Raw genomic sequence first — 20,735 nt, forward strand, 5'->3', positions numbered from 1 at the left:
AACACCCCCGCCCCCGATCATTGCTCTGTTCACAGCCCACCCCTACCTCTCAACCCAATTGCGGCATTTGTCACTATTCAATTATTACGTTCATTGAAGTATCCAATCTGTCAATGTTCATTGGAAAAATCAGGACCTGCGAACAATATTACAATTGCGGACTCATCAATGATCTATCCAAACTTAGAATGCATGTGCAATGACTTTAATCAGGCAACTGAGGTGGGCCTGTAAGAATATGAACTCCCTGATTAAGGGCCAAATTGATGGGTCAGTCAGGGAGCCTCTTGCTTTGTACTTAACCAGGGGGGTCAGTTCCTCTGGGACTCCTCGTGTAGACGGCTGATTGAAAGCACTCAGTATGCTGTTGTCAGACTGGTAAATAAAGGGATTTTGGTGAAGGGACTTCTGCCTCTGAAGACTTATTACAGCTTGTTTTGACTTAGACATAAAGGGTGGAATTTTACTGTCCCGCCCGCCATGGGAATTGTAGCAGGTGGGACACGGACCATTGACCTCGGGTGGGACTTTCCGGCCTTGGGTTGAACGCGGCCGGAAAATCCAGCCCAAATACTTTTGAGATGCTCTCATGTTCGCGGTCTTTTTTTAATATATTAGTTTCACATTGGCTGGATAGTTTCATTTACTGTCAATAAGCACACCTCAGTTCCTTTTCCTTTTCACTTTTTCTGACTGAAGCCAATTGATACATTCCTCTCGGGCTACTAACCAGAATGAAAATGTTGCTGTGAATATAACATTGGTTTCAGTCACATTCACAATCCAAGGGAAAAATATTCCTCAGTGTGCCTGTGTTAAATGATTCCTGTCGAAATGATCGTTATTTTTCATTTATCCACAAATTTTTAAAAAAAGGTTAAAATCTGCCTGGTATTCCTCAGCACGTCCGATTGTTCAGTGCTCTGACCAAGACCGCAAGAAACTACAAAGAATCGTGAATGAAGCCCAGTCCATCACGCAAACCAGCCTCCCACCCATTGTCTCCATCTACACTATCTGCTTCCTCGGAAAAGCAACCAGCAAGATGAAGGACCCCACTTACCCCTGACATAGTCTCTTCCACCTTCTTCAAACATGAAAAAAATACAGAAGTCTGAGGTCACGTTCTAACCGACTCAAGGACAATTTTCTCCCTGCTGCCACCAGACTTTTGAATGGTCCTACCTTATATTAAGTTGATCTTTCTCTACACCCTAGCTATGACTGTGACACTACATTCTGCACTCTCTCCTTTCCTTCTCCCCTATTTACTCAATGATGGTATGTTTTGTCTGTATAGCGTGCAAAAAACAATACTTTTCACTGTATCCCAATACATGTGACAATAATAAATCAAATCCAATCAAATCAAAAAGGATATTTTTGAATGTTCTCAATTTTTCTGATAACAGTCAGTTGTCTAACAGGGCTAAATGTTCTCCTTTTTAACAGTAAATAGGCAAATATCTAGATCTAGCTTGTCATGGTGAACTGATTTTATCATATCACTGCCACTCTCCACATTGTGTGTGTCTAAAATGAACAGAGTTTCCAAAGCAAAACATTTTCGATTCAATGTGTCCTCGCTCTCCAGCCAGAGCTTTTCCGAATTATCACCACCTTCAGCTTTCTATTTTGAAGCCTGTTTTCAATCCAGCAACATAATTTGGCACCGTGGACTTTTCTACAATGCCCTGGCCATCACGTACACCTCAACCAACATCTAAAATAGATTATTGGGTATTTATTTCATTGCTGTTTATGAGATTTGCTAAGTGCAGATTGATGCATTTTCTGCATTGCAATAACTATTTTCTTTCCACATTCCTTTTAAGTGTCATAGTGAGAACTTAATAAAATGCCTTTGAATATTTGAACACTGGATAACTCTCTTCTATATATTTAGTTACCTACTCAAAACATTTTATTCAATGTGTGAAGTCTGAACAATTACTTGCAAAGCTCTGATAATCTATCTATTCATTAGATCAAGAAAGAAGACCTTGGCCCAAATTTTCTAGTCAAGTTTCATAGAATAGAATCCTACAGCACAGAAAGAGGCCATTCGGACCATCAAGTCTGCAACAACCACAATCCCATCCAGGCCCTATCCCCATAACCCCATACATTTACCTTAGCTAGTCCCCCTGACGAAGGGGCAATTTAGCATGGCCAATCCACCTAACCCGCACATCTTTGGATTGTGGGAGGAAACCAGAGCACCCAGAGGAAACCCACGCAGACACAGGGAGAATGTGCAAACTTCACACAGATAGTGACCCAAGCTGGGAATCGAACCCGGGTCCCTGGCACTGTGAGGCAGCAGTGCTAGCCACTGTGCCGCCCCTTGGAGTTCCTAATTCTATCCTGATCAGACAAAAGTTACCCATTTACCTTCCTCCAATTTTACTGATCAATCTTCCGATAGAAGATCCATTCAAATTCTTTCAGTGCAGGAAAACCTTTGAGACATCCATGAAGGGAGCCCGTGTAGAAGCCACATCCCTTCATATGGCACTAGCTGTCATATTCTGGGAAGAGTTTAAATGTCCGAAGGCTTCTTTGAAAAGCTTTGGCGAGAGGGTAAGTATGTGAGGAACTAGGGTGAGTGAGCTAAGTGGATAAGGGGATACGGTGATATCAGGAATGGATGGCAAGATGATAAGTGGGCAGGATGAAAGCTGGGTAGAGGAGTAGGTGGGGAGGGTGGCAGGTGGGTAGGGTTGTTGGATTGGACCGGAAGGGGTTCTCAAGTCAGAAGCTAGTAGGGCAAGTCGGGGTATTCGGAGTTTCGGGGGAATTAGGAATTGGGAATTAGGAATTGGCGTTTGAGTCATGTCAGATCAAGGAGCATTAGGAAGAGGATTCAGGCTCTGCAATTAGTTAATTTGGTGAGGTTTAGGGGGGATGTCGGGGGCTAGGGAGTGTCAGGTGATCGGGGATAGGCAGAGGGTCATGGAAGGTATGTATTTGGGGATATCAAAGGGTAGACGGTGGGGAGGGAGGGGAGTTGAGGGAGAATTTGTGGTTCAGTGTGATTGATTGGAGACAGGTCAGTTCTGTAGTTACCCAGGAGTTAGACTATGTTTTTTCTGTCTTATATTTCCTGATTAAGTATCCAGTAAAGTGCGTTGGAAATGTCCAAAGTCTTAACTGTAACTCAGAGTTGGAGACTTTCTTGGACTACTCAGGGAAGCAGGGAATTGCACACTGGAAATTTTATCTTCCCGGGCATTCCCATGGAGTCTGTACATTGGGACTTCTGAGGGGTCCCATAGCATATCTTCCGGAGTATGTCCCCAGCATGTCTTCGACTATTTGTGGATCGAAGATCTGGACCAATGTATATAACTTTTCTGAACATTTCCCCATGTTAGAGAAACTGACTTCTAATGTTTATATAATCTTATTCTCAGGTACAACTTGTGATGACCTTTGACCCAGAAACAGTACAGTAAGAACAAAAGGTAATTTCTTTAAAATATCTGTGGAATATGTAATTTTCTTACTCGGGAAAGGACTTTGAATTTGCATCAATTTTAAAGGGTTCAATTGTAATGTTCTTAGTTAATAAGAAATTCTGGTTCCTGTGGCCTGGTGATCCATGACCTGGAAACAATGCCAACAGTAAGGAAGTCAGCACACAAAAGCTGTGTGGCTAGCAGACATGTAGAGAGCTGGAGGCAGAAGGCGATCGGCACACAGATGCGGGAGATCCTGGAGGCACTGTGTGAGCCGGGTTAAAAAGATCTAAAACTTGGAAAGGTGTGTGAATTGCTCTGAGATGCTAAAGAGCTAGGAATGTAATTGAAGTGGTCAAACCATGAATCGAGGTGCTATTAGTTGAAAAGGGATTCTAGAAAGCTATACTATCAGGACTGTCATCACCCAAGGGAGAGAGGACAAATAGAAATGTGCCTTGCTGATGATAATTGTACCTATGAAGCTCGGGAACGAAAACTGTTGTCAGATAGGACTGCTGACCTATCCTGTGTGAATAAAGAGAGCACAATGTGGAACTGCGTACATTCATAATGCCACACATGCTGAAGTGGACTGTTTGTGGTTGTGTAAGACATATCTTTGTTGTATCAACTATTTAAAGTGAAATTTAGCTTTTTACTTAATCTATTATTCACCTGTTAATTTATATTTAAGTTGTGTTGGTTCTGATTCATATTAAAGTAAAAGTTACAAAAAATGAAATCTTGTTGGTAATTTTTTCAGTTGTTTGGTTTGATTCCCCCATCTGGATTGCAACATACTATGGAACTATTAAGTCCATTGCCATTGTTTTACCTATTGCCTCATTTGATCAACCATGGTCTTATTAAATGGCGGAGCAGGCTCGAGGGGCTAGATAGCCTACTCCTGCTCCTAGTTCTTATGTTCTTATTTATAAAAGATTGTATGGCATACTTCATTGGTTCCAGATGTATGGTACATATTTATTCCTCATTTTGATGACAATACTGACATTCTGACAGGCATAAAATCACAAGTCTGTTTTTATACTCTTGCTAATCGTTTTGTCAACAGGCGGGATTCTCTGCTCCTGCTGGTAGCACACCCCCTCCCCTGGGTTTCACAGTGGTATGGGGTGACATCAGTGGGAACTTGTGAACAGTGCGCTATCTCCCGCCGCCGGGAAACATGCTAGGAGGCCATGAACCCCCCCCCATCAGTTCAAATTTTGATCATACCAGACATTTTGTTGACGTGGATACATGCCCTCTATTAGATTGAACTTCACACAATGTACCCAGCTCTTCCTGCACCTGATCTAGCAGTAAATAGTGCTGACATTGGGTGAAAGAAGGGGCAAAGTGCCCAAGGCCTAAACTTCCAGTGAGGTCCAAGGGTATGAAGGAACAAAACACCCACCAATGCCCAGAATTTAGAGAGGGAGCTTGGTTTCACTCAGATTCTGCCCTGTTATTTTCACTAACGGTCGTTTCCCATTAGGGAGGGAGAGGGCGGTTCCTCCATCTTACTATCCCCTTACACCAAGTGGTAGGTTAGGGCAGTCCTTTGCCTGCCCCAAGAATTCCTCCCAGTTGGTCTTTAGAATGTTGTAGCAGAACCTTTGCCAGTGGTGAGCTGGTGTGAATTCTGCTTTGGTCTTTTTGTGTGGTCCCAAACCTATCGCAGGCGAAAGACAACAAAGGGGCTTATTACATTTTGTCTGGAGACAAAATGGTTCCCTTTGACATTTGTGAGTATTATTTTCTTTAAGCCTGGCAGGGCCTTGGGAGCCTTTAGTGGTACACATGTGGTCTCATATGCCTCATAAATGGGTCACCACTGAATTTCCCATGTCGATACCGCGGCCTGCTTCAACTCTGCTAATAGCCCCACCTCTGCATTTTGGGGTAAGGTTTGCAGCCTCATTCTTGGATGGATGGAGTTCCCACCACACTGCACTGGCAGAAACAAATCTCCCCCCAGTATTTCGAATGGTCATATTCCATTCTCATAAGAACATAAGATATAGGAGCATAATCAGGCCATTTGGCCCATCGAGTCTGCTCCGCCATTCAATCATGGCTGATAAGTTTCTCAACCCCATTCTCCTGCCTTTTCCCTGTAACCTTTGATCCCCTTATCAATCAAGAACCTATATATGTCTTAAACACAGTCAATGACCTGGCCTCCACAGCCTTCAGTAGTAATGAATTCCATTGATTCACCACCCTCTGGCTGAAGAGATTCTTCCTTGTCTCGGTTCTAAAGGGTCGTCCCTTTACTCTGAGGCTGTGCCCTTGGATCCTAATCTCTTCTACTCATGGAAACATCTTCACGTCCACTCTATCCAGAGTTTAACATTTTTGACAAGCACAAAAAAAATGAAGGAATACATTAAGAATTGTTTCTATGTAACTATGAATGCAATTATCTGCAAAGTCTATTGGTAGATTATAGACATGTGGCTTTTTTGAATTTATCATGTGCTTATCTCAATGGTTAAAGCAATGTTCACAGAAAGGAATTGGAGGAAAACCAAAACTAACCTGTCCATTGCTGCACAGAGGGAAAAAGAAACAAAAGAAATGAATGTTAATATTATTTCTGAAATGACTGCATTTCAAAACTGTAATCTGCTTATAGAAATGAGAAAGCTCAAATTATATCTAGTACTTACGTTCCTTCTGACATTTTGACCTGTACAATAACAAAACAGCGCTTTGTGAAAATTATTTCAAATAACACATTTTTATTATTTTTCCAACATGCACAAGAGATCCTCATCTAGTGTACTGCATTCACATTCTATTATGCAATGTTACGCCGCTGTTTAAAAAAGGAAGTAGACAAAAGGCGGGTAACTACAGGTCGGTTAGCTTAACGTCCGTAGTTGGGAAGATGCTAGAGTCCATTATTAAAGAGGAAATAACAGAGCACCTGAATAAGAATGGTTCGATCAAGCAGACGCAGCATGGATTCATGAAGGGAAAGTCGTGTTTGACGAATCTACTGGACTTTTATGAAGATGTCACTAGTGCGGTTGACAGAGGAGAACCGGTGGATGTGGTGTTTTTAGATTTCCAGAAGGCGTTCGATAAGGTGCCTCACAAAAGGTTGCTGCAGAAGATTGGGGTACACGGAGCTAGGGGTAAGGTGTTGGCGTGGATTGGGGATTGGCTATCTAACAGGAAGCAGAGAGTTGGGATAAATGGGTGCTTTTCTGGTTGGCAGTTGGTGACCAGTGGCGTGCCGCAGGGATCGGTGCTGGGGCCTCAATTGTTTACCATTTACATAGATGATCTGGAGGAGGGGACTGAATGTAGGGTATTCAAGTTTGCTGATGACACGAAGGTGAGTGGGAAAGCGAATTGCGTGGAGGACGCGGAAAGTCTGCAGAGAGATTTGGATAGGCTGAGCGAGTGGGCGAGGATCTGGCAGATGGAATATAACGTTAGCAAATGTGAGGTTATCCACTTTGGAAGAAATAATAGTAAATTGGAATATTATTTAAATGGAGAAAAATTACATCGTGCGACTGTGCAGAGGGACCTGGGGGTCCTTGTGCATGAATCGCAAAAACTCAGTCTGCAGGTGTAGCAGGTGATCAAGAAGGCGAATGGAATGTTGGCCTTTATCGTGAGGGGGATAGAATATAAAAGCAGGGAGGTCTTGCTGCAACTGTACAAAGCACTGGTGAGGCCGCAACTAGAGTACTGTGTGCAGTTTTGGTCCCCTTATTTGCGAAAGGATATATTGGCCTTGGAGGGAGTGCAGAGAAGGTTCACCAGGTTGATACCGGAGATGAGGGATGTAGCTTATGAGGAGAGATTAAACAGATTGGGTCTGTACTCGTTGGAGTTTAGAAGGATGAGGGGTGATCTTATAGAGACATATAAGATAATGAAGGGGCTGGATAGGGTAGAGGTGAAGAGATTCTTTCCACTTAGAAGGGAAACCAGAACTAGAGGGCACAGCCTCAAAATAAGGGGGGGCCGGTTCAGAACAGAGTTGAGGGGGATCTTCTTCTCTCAGAGGGTAGTGAATCTCTGGAATTCTCTGCCCATTGAAGTGGTGGAGGCTTCCTCGTTGAATATGTTTAAATCACGGGTAGACAGTTTTCTGATCGATAAGGGAATTAGGGGATATGGGGAGCAGGCGGGTAAGTGGAACTGATTCGCTTCAGATCAGCCATGATCTTGTTGAATGGCGGGGCAGGCTCGAAGGGCCAGATGGCCTACTCCTGCTCCTATTTCTTATGTTCTTATGTTCTTATGTTATTTAAGCCTACTTGTGACACTAATAAATAAACTTTATAGAAACCATGCAGTGCAGAAGGAGACCATTCAGCCCATTAAGTCCGCACCGACAAAAATCCCACCTTAGGCCGCGTCGACGTGACCCCACATACTTACCCTGCTAATCCCTTTAGCCTACGCATCCCGGGACACTAAGGGGCAATTTAGCATAGCCGATCCACCTTACCCGCACATCTTTGGAGTGTGGGAGGAAACCGGAGCACCCGGAGGAAACCCATGCAGACATGGGGAGAATGTGCAAACTCCACACAGACAGTGACCCAAGCCGGGAATTGAACTCGGATCTCTAGAGCTGTGAGGTAGCAATGCTAACCACTGTGCCACCATGCCATCCTTATGTACATTTGTTGTGCTTTATTCTACAGAATTGTAAATCCCTGTATTTATGTTATTTTTGATTGAATGTGAAGTGTGTCAGATGGTTTCCTTGTTAAATTTATGAAGAGTTCATTAACACTTGCTCATGACAATAATTTGTCAGCCTGATGGATTCTCAGGGCTGAATCAGCTGGTTGAGGAATCAAGTCCAACTCCACGCATTTAATCTACAATTCAGGTGAGACGTTAAAGTGAAGGTCTATCTGCTTGTTTTGGGAGGGGGTAGGGGGCGGAGCTGCACAACTCGAAGAACAAACCGCGAGTTCCCCCAGTATTCTGGATTCTACCTCAGGCCAGAAGGGTGCCTATGGCAATATGTTTTGTTCAATTGGCTACTATGATAGACCAATGTAACAGTAGTGACTGCACTTCTAAAACAATTGGCTATGAAATGCTTTGCAATGTCTTGAGGACATGATTAGGTTTTACAGAGGCAAGGTCATTCTATATCAAATGTAGGTTATCACATTGCTCAGTTTTATTTATTGGCTATGTTGCTTTATTTTTTCAACATGGTGAATGCAGTTCCAGTAGCCTAGATTGTATTAGACTTCTGGTGATCGAAGAGGCACACTTTGATTAAAGGGGTGACATGGTGGCACAATGGTTAGCACTGTTGCCTCACAGTGCCAGGGGCCTGGGCTCGATTCCTGGCTGGGTCACTGTCTGTGCAGAATCTATATGTTCTCCCCGTGTCTGCTTGGGTTTCCTCCGGATGCCCCAGTTTCCTGTCACAGTCTGAAATACGTGCTGGTTAAGTGCATTGGCCGTGCTAAATTCTCTCTCAGTGTATTTGAACAGGCGCCAGAGTGTGGGGACTGAGGGATTTTCACAGTATCATCATTGCAGTGTTAATGTAAGTCTACTTGTGGCACTAATACTTAAACTTTACCCTGATTCTAACTCAGAATGGGAATTAGGGGTGGGAAATCCCAAATGGGCTATGTCCCCCACCCCCCCAGAGCGTGCCTCTGGGAAATCATAGAATCATAGAAACCCTACAGTGCAGAAAGAGGCCATTTGGCCCATTGAGTCTGCACCGACCACAATCCCACCCAGGCCCTACCCCCATATCCCTACATATTTACCCTCTAACCCCTCTAACCTCCGCATCTCAGGACACTAAGGGGCAATTTTAGCATGGCCAATCAACCTAACCCGCACATCTTTGGACTGTGGGAGGAAACCGGAGCACCCGGAGGAAACCCACGCAGACACGAGGAGAATGTGCAAACTCCACACAGACAGTGACCCAAGCCGGGAATCGATCCCAGGTTCCTGGAGCTGTGAAGCAGCAGTGCTAACCACTGTGCTACCGTGCCGCCCAATGTTAACTTCTGGACCTTATTTACACACTCCGACACTGACTCCCAAGTAGAATGACCTCAATACAGGTGAATGGGAGTCAAAACTCACTGAGAGGTGGGGGTTGAGGCCGTTGCTCCAAGCCCACAGAAATGCCCCCTGGCAAGGTATAGAAATCATAGAAACCCTACAGTGCAGAAAGAGGCCATTCGGCCCATCGAGTCTGCACCAACCACAATCCCACCCAGGCCCTACCCCCATATCCCTACATATTTTACCCGCTAATCCCTCTAACTTACGCATCCCGGGACACTAAGGGGCAATTTAGCATGGCCAATTAACCTAACCCACACATCTTTGGTCTGTGGGAGGAAACCGGAGCACCCGGAGGAAACCCACGCAGACACGGGGAGAATGTGCGAACTCCACACAGACAGTGACCCAAGCCGGGAATCGAACCCAGGTCCCTGGAGCTGTGAAGCAGCAGTACTAACCACTGTGCTACCGTGCCACCCAGTGTATCCCAGTATCCCAGTGACGGGGTGTACAACATTGCAGAATTCTGGCCAATGTTTGGTCAGCTTGAAGTGTAATGTTCCCGCTATGTGTTCCATGCTAGTTACTCTCCTTCAGGGACAAAGACAGCGTATAAGGTCACTATCATCCTCAGAGCCCTAACCTAAAACACATGGAAAAGGAAGCAATTCATTATCACTTTACGTTAGTAGTATGTAAGGAATCTGGAGGGCATCAGATTATCCATGATTAGGGTGGTGAAAATAGCTATTACCAGGGAGGAGCAAGGTAGTCACAAGCAGCCGTACAAAATATTTTAAGATCACAGTTACTTAAGCTCTCATGGCGGATTGAAGTCTTACTTGGCAGTTGTCAAAACAGCGGGAAAATCCCAATTGAAAATAAGTCCCCATTCCCCAGAGCAGCCATCCTGCTTGAGGCTGATCTCAGGCAAGTACAAAGAGTGGTAGCGGAAACTCGTCATGAATATGAGCAAAACTTCTCATTGTAACACTCTCGCCTGCATCATTGCTGCCAGGGACACTGTTGTTTCTGCTATACCCTTCTTCTCCCAGTCATCCATTTAAATGTTTATTATTGGCAAACATAGCTCCAATAGGAAAATCCCTCACTTTGGGGCTGTAAATCTTTTTCATTTACATAATAACTTCAGCCTCTAGGGGTCAGGAAGAGTTCGTTATTTGCTTTTATGTGTATATTAGGGTTGGAATTCTCCGACCTCACCTGCAGCTGGGATTCACCAGTCCCGCTACAGTGAATGGAGTTTTGGCTGAGCGCCAAATTCTCCATTCTCGCTAGCAGCTGTGACGGGGTGTACAACATTGCAGAATTCTGGCCTTTGTTTGGTCAGCTTGAAGTGTAATGTTCCCGCTATGTGTTCCATGCTAGTTACTCTCCTTCAGGGACAAAGACAGCGTATAAGGTCACTATCATCCTCAGAGCCCTAACCTAAAACACATGGAAAAGGAAGCAATTCATTTTCACTTTATGTTAGCATTATATTTAGATCCAACTATTAACTTTACCAGCTTGTGAGGGGAGTTAACAGCTTATGCCACAAAGTGAGAAAATGATTATTTATTATGTTTCCAAGCTATTTATCCATAACAACATTCATTCAATTCTACCTTCTAAACCAATTTAAACTAACAGTACAAGTATCGAAGTATGCTGTGAATAGCAGAATACTTTAAATACGTATAAACTTCAAGAATAAACTGCAACTACCTTATATTCTATTCCATTTTTATGTTGACTACCATATAAGTTAAAAATAAAAGTAGCCATTATACAGGGTTTAAAAGTTGTTTCATTTTGCAAGCTGCATCAAGTTCCTTTCACACAAATGGATCTTACCTTGCTCTCTGTTGTTTAGACTAATGAAGAATTGTAATCTAGTGAGCATTAAAGGCACGTTGTGCATTTATTGTTGCTGCTTTTATTCTTGACTTTCCATGAGTGGTTGGTTAAAATAGCACCACATGATTCACATTGCTTTGCCCTGACATTGCAGAGCGTGATTTTCTCTTGTAGTAGTCCAGTGATTTACAAATACCTGCCGTCATCTCTCTGGCACATTCCTTTTATAGCTACGATTGTCTACTGCGTAGGCATTGTTATTCACCATGGAACAATTCTGAAGGTGGCTTTAAAATTGCCAGAGGAAACTGAACTTACTGGGTGACATTTTCCCTGATATTGGCAAAGGCTTGTGGGAAAAGCAGTGTTAAGGCCAGCAGTGGCAACGGTGGCTTTTTCTGCCGTATAGTGCAGGAATTTGAAGAAAAGAAAGGCTGGGGTTTTGCACCGTATAGCTGGTGGGTGGTCTCTAAATCACCCATCCAGCCATCATCTCAGCGAATTGATGATCTAGATCCCATTTTTAAAGGTCACCCCAGCACAGAGCGAAAAACCATTAAATAATCTTCATCCAGGTACACCCCTGACATCAAACTGGCATTACCCTGGCACACCCTGGCATTATTCTGGCATGATCCTCTCCACCCCCCCCCCCCCCCCCCCCCCCCCCCCACCCCGCCGCCTCCGAGTGCTGCACTCATCTCTGAGCCTCCCTGGGATTACGGCTCACCAAGTATGGCACAGTGGTTAGCTCTTCTGACTCAGGTCACTGTCTGTGTGGAGTTTGCATGTTCTCCCCGTGTCTGCGTGGGTTTCCTCTGGGTGCTCCCATTTCCTCCCAAAGATGTGTAGATTAGGTGGATTGACCATGCTCAATTGCCCCTTACACCGGTATTCTAGCGACCCACCTGCCATGTTGACCTCGGGCAGGAATTTCCGGTCTTACTGAGGGAGGCTGTAAAATCCCGCCCTTAGTGTCAGGGAGATTAACAGGGTAAATATGTAGGGTTACAGCGATGGGGCCTGGGTGGGATTGTTGGCAGTCCAGGCTCAATGGCCTGAATGGCCTCTTTTTGCACTGTAGGGAGCCTATGATTCTATTCCATGAGGTGCATGCATTCTGAGACCAGTCATGCTTCACGCCATTCTGACATTACACCGCCACGGATGCATTATTTGATGTTGGGGGATTTTTCCGGTGCATGAGTCCTATAATAAGATGCAATTTATTGCAAAGTGGTTCCTGACATTGAACACAGCTTGCCACTGATGGGGGTGGGAGGGTGGAGGGGTGGAGGGAGTAACAATCACTTCCTGTCCTTAGGTCGATGTAACATGCGACTTTGGCTTTCTTGTGATATATTCCGACAAATTCACCGACGCAAACGGGAATTGAAAATTCCAGCCACTGAATTAGGAAGATGCCAGTGTGACAACTTTTTAATTTGGTGAAGTAATGCATGAGATATTACCGATCTGTTTGCCTAGAGAAATCGGTTATATCAACAGATATTTTGGTGTCGAACAAATCCACCTCCTCTTTGCCAGTGATCAGGTGTATCAATAGGCGGGCCAGAATAAAATAAACTCTACTCACTCTTCAGCGCAGAAAACCCACACTCCAAATTAACATTGTGACTGACCTCTTTGTGAAACGGGGCGAAATGTTTTAACAAATATGTTTTAATGATCCTGTTGTGACAAGGAGATTAACATGCAAACCACAGGGCCTTTGGTAACGGACGCTTCCACAATTTTACCTTGAGAGAGACACTCACTGATGCAGCCAAAATAAAAGTACCGGACGCAGCAATCTGCCTGTTTGTTACATAGATCATTGCAGTTGGGTGGCCTGCACTTAAACTGAAAAATGCTTCAGCTCAGTAAAACTAAAATCTACTCGATTTGATTTTAGTTAAAGATAAAGGCAGCTGCTAAATGGAAATACAGATCAAGAAAATGGAAATAAAATGTGTCCCATTCATAAATTCTTGAAATCTTCTTTCATGTGATGTGAACACTGTTGGCAAGGCATATATTTCTGGTGAGGCATGTATTTATGGCCCATACCTAATTGCCCATACACCTCGGCGGGCCTTGTTGCCGCCGGGCGGCGGAGGTCCCCAGTGGAGGTCCCTCTACGGAGGGATCTCCCCCAATTATCTTGGGGACCTGGGGTGGAGGGTGCTGCACGCAGCAGTGCCGTACAACCGTAGGTTTTTCCGGTTCACGGGCTCTCAAGACTGCCCTTTCTGTAGCCTTGTGGAGTCCGTGGACCATGTCTACGTTCTATGTTTTAGACTGCACACCCTTTTTGGTTTCCTCAAACACCTCTTATTGATGTTTTGTTTGCACTTCAGTCCCACGCTCCTGATCTACGGGCACCTGGTGCGGAGAGGGGCAGGTCGGGATGCCGACCTCCTCGTGAACCTGCTCCTGGGCCTGGCGAGACGCGCCATCAATAGGTCCAGGCAGCGGGCGATCGACGGGGCCATCCATCCCGACTGTCTGCCCCTCTACCGCGGCTACATTTGCGGCCAGGTGTCTCTGGAGAGGGAGCATGCGGTGTCCACGGGGGCGGTTGACGCCTTCCGTGACCGCTGGGCACCGCAGGGGCTGGGGTGTATTATCGACTCTGATAATCACCTTTTGGTTTGATGTTTTAAGTTTCCTTTCGACTTTGTTTTTGGTTCGGGCTGTTCCCCCTTCCTTTTAGGGAGCTGCCCCTTTTAATTTGTCCCTAAGTTAATTTGAGTTTGTTTACTTGGTTGGTATCGAAAGAAATACCTAATTGCCCATAAGAAGGTGGTGGTGAGCCACCTTCTCGAACTGTTGCACTCCAGGTAGCTGGGTATATCCATTCGCACTAAGGCTGATAATCCCCTGTTCCGTGAGACAGTGCAGCTGCAACTCCCCTTGCCGCCTCGCCTCTTTTTCAGTGTTTTGTGCTTCGAGTAATGATTTAACTCGGTAAGTCAGTGCTAAATCTGTGGAATGTTCTCCCTGGGGTGACAGTGATTTATTCAAATTAAAATCCGCTAGATTTTTTTTCAGAGATGTTTTGGGACCCTGTGCTTGAGTAATTGGAGACAGAACGTGTGCTAAGTGTTTGGGAGGAAGAGATGATTTAGGCCCATGATTCCCGATGCTTTCCACTGTTGGGATTTTCCTCATATCCGGTCTGTTGTAGACTAATTAATAAAGTTTAATTGTAACTCTTAGCCAACAACTCCACTCTCTTGTGACTATCAGGATGGCAGAAGGTGAAATAGATGGAACGATCTATTTTTGTCCAGCGATTCCTATGTACCTATGATGCTGACTGCAAATGCGGAAGCATTCAGTGACATGAACAAATGTATTTCCACTTTATTTTGGATCCCTGGTTTCATTTTGTGCCAATCACCACATCATCATTGGTCCTTAGACTTCCTGTTCCTTTCTTGTTCCTATCATTTGATGAAAGATTATCGGTCTGAAATGTCAATTCAGTTTTTCCCTCCACAGATGCCGCCAGACCTGCTGAGTATTTCCCTTATTTTGTGTTCTTATTTCAGATTTGCAGCATCCATAGTATTTTGCTTTTGTTATTTACTTCTGCTTGTTTCTGCATCCTAATGAGGTGCAGACCTGTGAATAAATGCTGGCAGGAATTCTCTGGCTGTTCATATCGACTCGAGAACAACTTCTTCCCTGCTGCTGTCAGACTTTTGAATGGACCTACCTCGCATTAAGTTGATCTTTCTCTACACCCTAGCTCTGACTGTAACACTACATTCTCCACCCTCTTCTTTCCTTCTCTATGAATGGTATGCTTTGTCTGTATAGCACGCGAGAATCAATACTTTTCACTGTATACTAATAACTGTGACAATAATAAATCAAATCAAATCAAACGGGTGGGATTCTCCGATCCTGCCAGTGGTGCACCACCTGCCGCGGGTTTCTTGTGGCGTGGGGTGGCATCAATGGGAATTCCCATTGACACCGGCGGAACCAGAATGGCACCCCCCCCCCACCTTTCCGCCATCGAAAGAAACAATGAAGGGAGACAGGAGAATCCCCCCTGCTTCTGCCTTGAATAAACAGAGTAAATAAGAAACTATTCAATAACTTTTACTTTAACACTAATGTAAAAGGCTATCATGTTTTGGCCAATTGAAGCAAGCAACTACCTATTTGAAACCTGGATGTTTTAAGTGTTGCGTTCTGTATTACTAAATGTGCTGAATTTTACCAAGTGACTGCACTTGCTGGCAATGGGACTGCATCAGCCATTTTACTGCAGTCCAAATAATTAAGGGCATTTAAATGGTCATTGGATAAACATATGGATGATATTGGAATAGTGTAGGTTAGATGGGCTTTAGATTGGTTTCACTGGTCGGCGCAACATCGAGGGCCGAAGGGCCTGTACTGCGCTGTAATGTTCTATGTTCTATGTTTTAAATAAGGATGGCAGGCTGTCTCCTGTTACTGTCGGTCCAATCGGAGGACCAATAGCTCTGAAGCCTCAGGCCTCAGTAGGCCACCAGGAAAGGCTGATGCTTCTGAGGCAGGTCTGAGACTGTGAACCTCAGACAGGTAGGTAAATAAAAAAATTCAGGGGCTGAGGGTCACAGGGAGGTGAGGGTGGGGATGGGAAGCGCCTTCAGGGAGATGAGTGGGGCTGAAATCCCTGCATACAACCTCCTCTATAGGGCATGCAGCCTCCAGATCCAATGGCCCACTGGGATGCTGCTTCATTCAGCTGGTGATCTCCCATGTGGGGAATTGGGGCAGGGGTGGAGGGGGGGGGGGGGGCGTCACCCCACTATTGGTCAGATAATAGCAATTCCATAAAATAGCTCTTGATTTGCCCATCTTCTCAAAGCAGGGAGCTGATCCACCTTGCTGCAGCCTGACACTGGGAAAATTCTTTGGCAACAGGATGGCATTGGGAGCTGTCCCAACATGACTTCCAATGTCACTCACCCTCCCCCTCCATTTTACCACCCAGGGGCTGGCAAAATCCTGCTGAATGCCTCTGGTTCTGTGTATTCAGAGAGAGTTTGGTTTGGTTTGATTTGATTTATTATTGTCACATGTATTAGTATACAGTCAAAAGTATTGTTTCTTGCATGCTATACAAACAAAGCATACTGTTCATAGGGAAGGAAAGGAGAGAGTGCAGAATGTAGTGTTACAGTCATAGCTAGAGTGTAGAGAAAGATCAACTTAATGCAAGGTAAGCCCATTCAAAAGTCTGACGGCAGCAGGGAAGAAGCTGTTCTTGAGTCAGACTTTTGTATCTTTTTCCCGACGGAAGAAGGTGGAACTGAGAATGTCCAGGGTGTGTGAGGTCCTTAATTACGCTGACTGCTTTGCCGAGGCAGCGGGAAGTGTAGACAGAGTCGATGGATGGGAGGCTGGTTTGCGTGATGGATTGGGCTACATTCACGACCTTTTGTGGTTCCTTGTGGTCTTGAGCAGAGCAGGAGCCATACCAAGCTGTGATACAACCAGAAAGAATGCTTTCTATGGTGCATCTGTAAAGGTTGGTGAGAGTCGTAGCTGACATGCCAAATTTCCTTAGTCTTCTGAGAAAGTAGAGGCGATGGTGGGCTTTCTTAACTATAGTGTCAGCATGGGGGGGACCAGGACAGGTTGTTGGTGATCCGGACACCTAAAAACTTGAAGCTTTCGACCCTTTCTACTTTGTCCCCATTGATGTAGATAGGGGCATGTTCTCCTTTATGCTTCCTGAAGTCGATGACAATCCTTCATTTTGTAGACATTGAGGGAGAGCGTTACTACATCCAAGAGGTTTTAATCACTGTTGATGGAATGGTGATGATACCGAGCTTGAAATGCAAACTAATATATAAATGGGTCAGGGGAGCTTCAGTTGGTGATTAGCGAGCCCACATTGCAGCTTAAAAACATAAGCTTTTGTAAAGCAGCACTCAGGACAAACCAGGGAATATAACTTTCATCCTGCTTCTCTACAAATGAAAACATAATCAGGGTCACAGTCATATAAATAGGTAGCATATTTACAGCTGCATGAAATCCATCACAGATCCAAGTGTGACATTGCAAGGTTTAAGCATGTTAACAGTAATGACAGTGCGGGTTGTATTGGTAAATGATAGCGCTTCCTTGAAAATCTTGTCCCTTTCAAGATAAGGTTCTTCTTTCTGAAATGAAAATTGATCTGGAGGTTACGTACTTACATCCCCACCTAAACAGGAGATAACACAAATGAAGTTTAGTGTCAATTTCTTGCACTGTATCAGAAGCCTTTCTTAGAGATGATCTGTAATGGTTGTTGTGGGAAATGGAAATATTACACTAGGCTGTGGAGACCAGGTCATAGAGTGTCTTTAAGACAGAGATAGATAGATTCTTGATTGATAAGGGGATCAGGGGTTATGAGGAAAAGGCAGGAGAAGGGGGATGAGAAAAAAAATCAGCCATGATTGGCGGAGCAGACTCGATGGGCCGGGTGGCCTAATTCTGCTCCTATGCCTTATGGTCTTACTATATTAGAGTGCTCTTCACGGAATGTGGCTTCACATGCATTTCTGTGTAAAAAAGGACAAGTAGTTGACCTCGGAGTGCTTGATGATAAATGTTCATTTTCCAAGGACCAAGTTCCCTTCACCTGACATAACATTCGGGGAAGAAAATCAAAAATAAATTAATATTAGAAACCCTCAAATTGAAAATAATGATATGTCACTTATGCGTTTTCATCTGAATTATTTGTTAAGACAGCATTGGGCCCTGAATTAATTAGATACAAATGAAAGTCACCCAAATCTGATAGGCCTCTCCCCCCACTTAGAGCTGACTGGTGATTTAACCACACCTCAGACAAGGGACAAGGTTGAGCCTTTAAGGATGGCCTCAGCTGGCACAGGAATTGAACCCACACTGTTAGTATCCCAGTGCATCATGAACCAGTTGTCCAGCCAACTGAGCTAAACCAACACTCTATTCAATATGCAGAAGTAATTGAATATGCAAAACACTAAAGAAGGTGATAGCCTTTCTCCTCATCAGTAAGGACATGCCTCTTAAACAACCCCAAAGTGTAATGTAAAATGTAAACCAATGAAAATAACGAATTAAATAAAATGCATCATGGCATTTTAACACCAAGTTTGAGTTATATTTCTATCTAGTTTGTGTGATGAGAGAGGCAACTAGCAATGTTAGAATTTCCAAGTGATAATTGGTGAGCCAGGAGGTAATTTGGTGTAAACTCAAAATGCTGATGGCGAACAATCAAAGTTGGCACTGATTTGAATGTGGGCCATAGTTTGAGATTGGCATCCACTGATGGGTGGAATTTTCCATTTCTTTAACTGTCAAGTCAGGCAGGAAAAGCTGTGTACTGTCCACCAGCTCAGCTGTCAGCTTTTCCCTCCATATTTTTTGAAACTTGGGCTGGAATTCTCCAATGTCGCTACAAGCGAGAATGGAGAATTTGACGCTCGGCCAAATCTCCTTTCACTTCAGTGGGACCGGAGCATCTCAGCCTTGGGTGAGGTTGGAGAATTCTGGCCTTAGTTAAAAATAATGCTGGACACGGGTCCCACAATGTCACCCAAGTGGAGCGGGGCTTATTCAGAGTTTATCCCACCAGCAACCTTGGCCTTCGAGACATTGGGATGTCATTTTTAAAAGGTGCTCCAATCTAACAAAAACACAACAATGGCACCCCCATGGACATGAAGACAACTCCCCCACTCACATAGGGAAACCCCCCAGACTCAGGAACCGCACCCGCCCCCCCCATAGACCTCCCCAACTGAAGTCCCTCCTTGGCACTGCCCCCTGTCCCCTGGAGCGCCCAGACGCTGTCAGGGTACTGCCTGGACATAACCCTTTCCCTCTTGGGGGCCCCGAATGGGAACCATTCTCCAGATTCCTGTTTTTTTCAGAGCCTGCTGTAAGCCTTGCCAATATCGGGTCATGACAGTCGGGGGCAAGGTGCAGGGGAAGGGGATGGAAATTTCTATGTGGGGGGAGGATACAGTTGGGACACCTGCTAAGTTTATGGCAATGTATAATAATGGGGTTCCTGGCCTTTCGTGGCGGGCACACCATCATGTCATTGGCAGGAGGTGGGGACAATCCTGCAGTTGTGAAAGCTGTTTAGGGACTCTCCCCCTCAATTCTCCACCCCTCTGCCATTCCAGCCAGCCAAAAAACAGGGGCAAAATCCCCCCCCCCCCACCCCCCCCCCCCCCCCCCCCGCCCACCCCCTCCCCTCCCATGTGTTGATTCTGATCTTCCAAAGCCATTAGAAACAACAGCCTCGGGCCTGTAATCTAAAATGATTTGATAAGGACTCTAGTTTTGGGAGTGAAACATAGCCCGGGAGTTTTTTTGAAGGGTCAGCATTCAAATGTTTGATTGGGGCGTGAACTCCAAAACTCATTCCAGCATGCCTCAGGATTAAATGGTAATATTTTAAAAGCACTTAACTCTCTTTCTGCACTGTAGGTGTTCTTTGGACCTGCTCCGCAGTTCTGAATCCATGCAATTCATTGTAAATGCCCAATTTCAGGAGATGGTAATCTACACCACCCATCTGTCCATGTGTTGTGGATTAACACATTAACCAAGCAGTCTAATCTAGATGGGAGAGGTTGTTATGATACAATGGGAGAGGTGTTGGGGGGGAGAAGGGGGAGGAGAGAGAGAGAGAGAGAGAACGAGACAAGTTCAGACAATCCTGGCAAGAGAGAATGCAAATTATGACAAATTCAGACATGTGAAGAGAAAAATAAACAAGACCAGACAACCTAAGAATGAAAGATAGACAAGTTCAGACCTCCATATCCCTGACCTTACCAACAGTGCTCCTAATTTCTCCCCCTCCTACTACAAGCAAGGTCATCATTCATTTCCATCTACTACAGATTGAGTTTCAATCTTCCCTTTTGTCTCGTATGAAGGTTGGAGGCAGATAGTCTGTAAATTCCATAATCTTTCCTGTTGACTCATCCTTAAACAAAGAGATGTGTGGATTCCACAGATAGCTGTGAGACACCCTGACCTATGTCCACACAAGATTAAATATTTGCTGGAAGCTTGATACTGTTTGTAGACCAAATGCTAAAAGTCACTTGATTGGTGTCACAAAGATAATGGAGTTTACAGAAAGGCCAGGCGTGGGTTGGAGTGTGCAAGGAGAGTTTAGAAGAGTCAGGAAGCGGCAGGAGGGAGGAATGGAGATGGGAGGCTGCACCTGAGGGAGGAATCAGAAAGAGCAGGCAGTGGGTGGGGATACAGTGGTGAGCTGCCTTCTTGAATCGCTGCAGTCTATGTTCTGTGGGATGACCCACAATGCTATTAGGTGGGAATTCCAGGATTTTGATC

General features: G+C 44.8%; 1 long non-coding RNA gene across 1 annotated transcript; it reads right to left on the bottom strand.

The window, feature by feature from the left end:
* Window positions 1–6,010: 6,010 nt before the first annotated feature.
* On the bottom strand, window positions 6,011–11,559 carry LOC144507561 (uncharacterized). Its single transcript, XR_013500117.1, has 3 exons — window positions 11,358–11,559; window positions 6,143–6,162; window positions 6,011–6,021 (listed from the first exon to the last, which is right to left on the bottom strand). It is a non-coding gene; the product is annotated as an uncharacterized LOC144507561 (long non-coding RNA).
* Between the last annotated feature and the right edge of the window lie 9,176 nt (window positions 11,560–20,735).

The sequence above is a fragment of the Mustelus asterias genome, chromosome 19, assembly GCF_964213995.1.
Source record: "Mustelus asterias chromosome 19, sMusAst1.hap1.1, whole genome shotgun sequence".
NCBI classification, from domain to species: domain Eukaryota; kingdom Metazoa; phylum Chordata; class Chondrichthyes; order Carcharhiniformes; family Triakidae; genus Mustelus; species Mustelus asterias.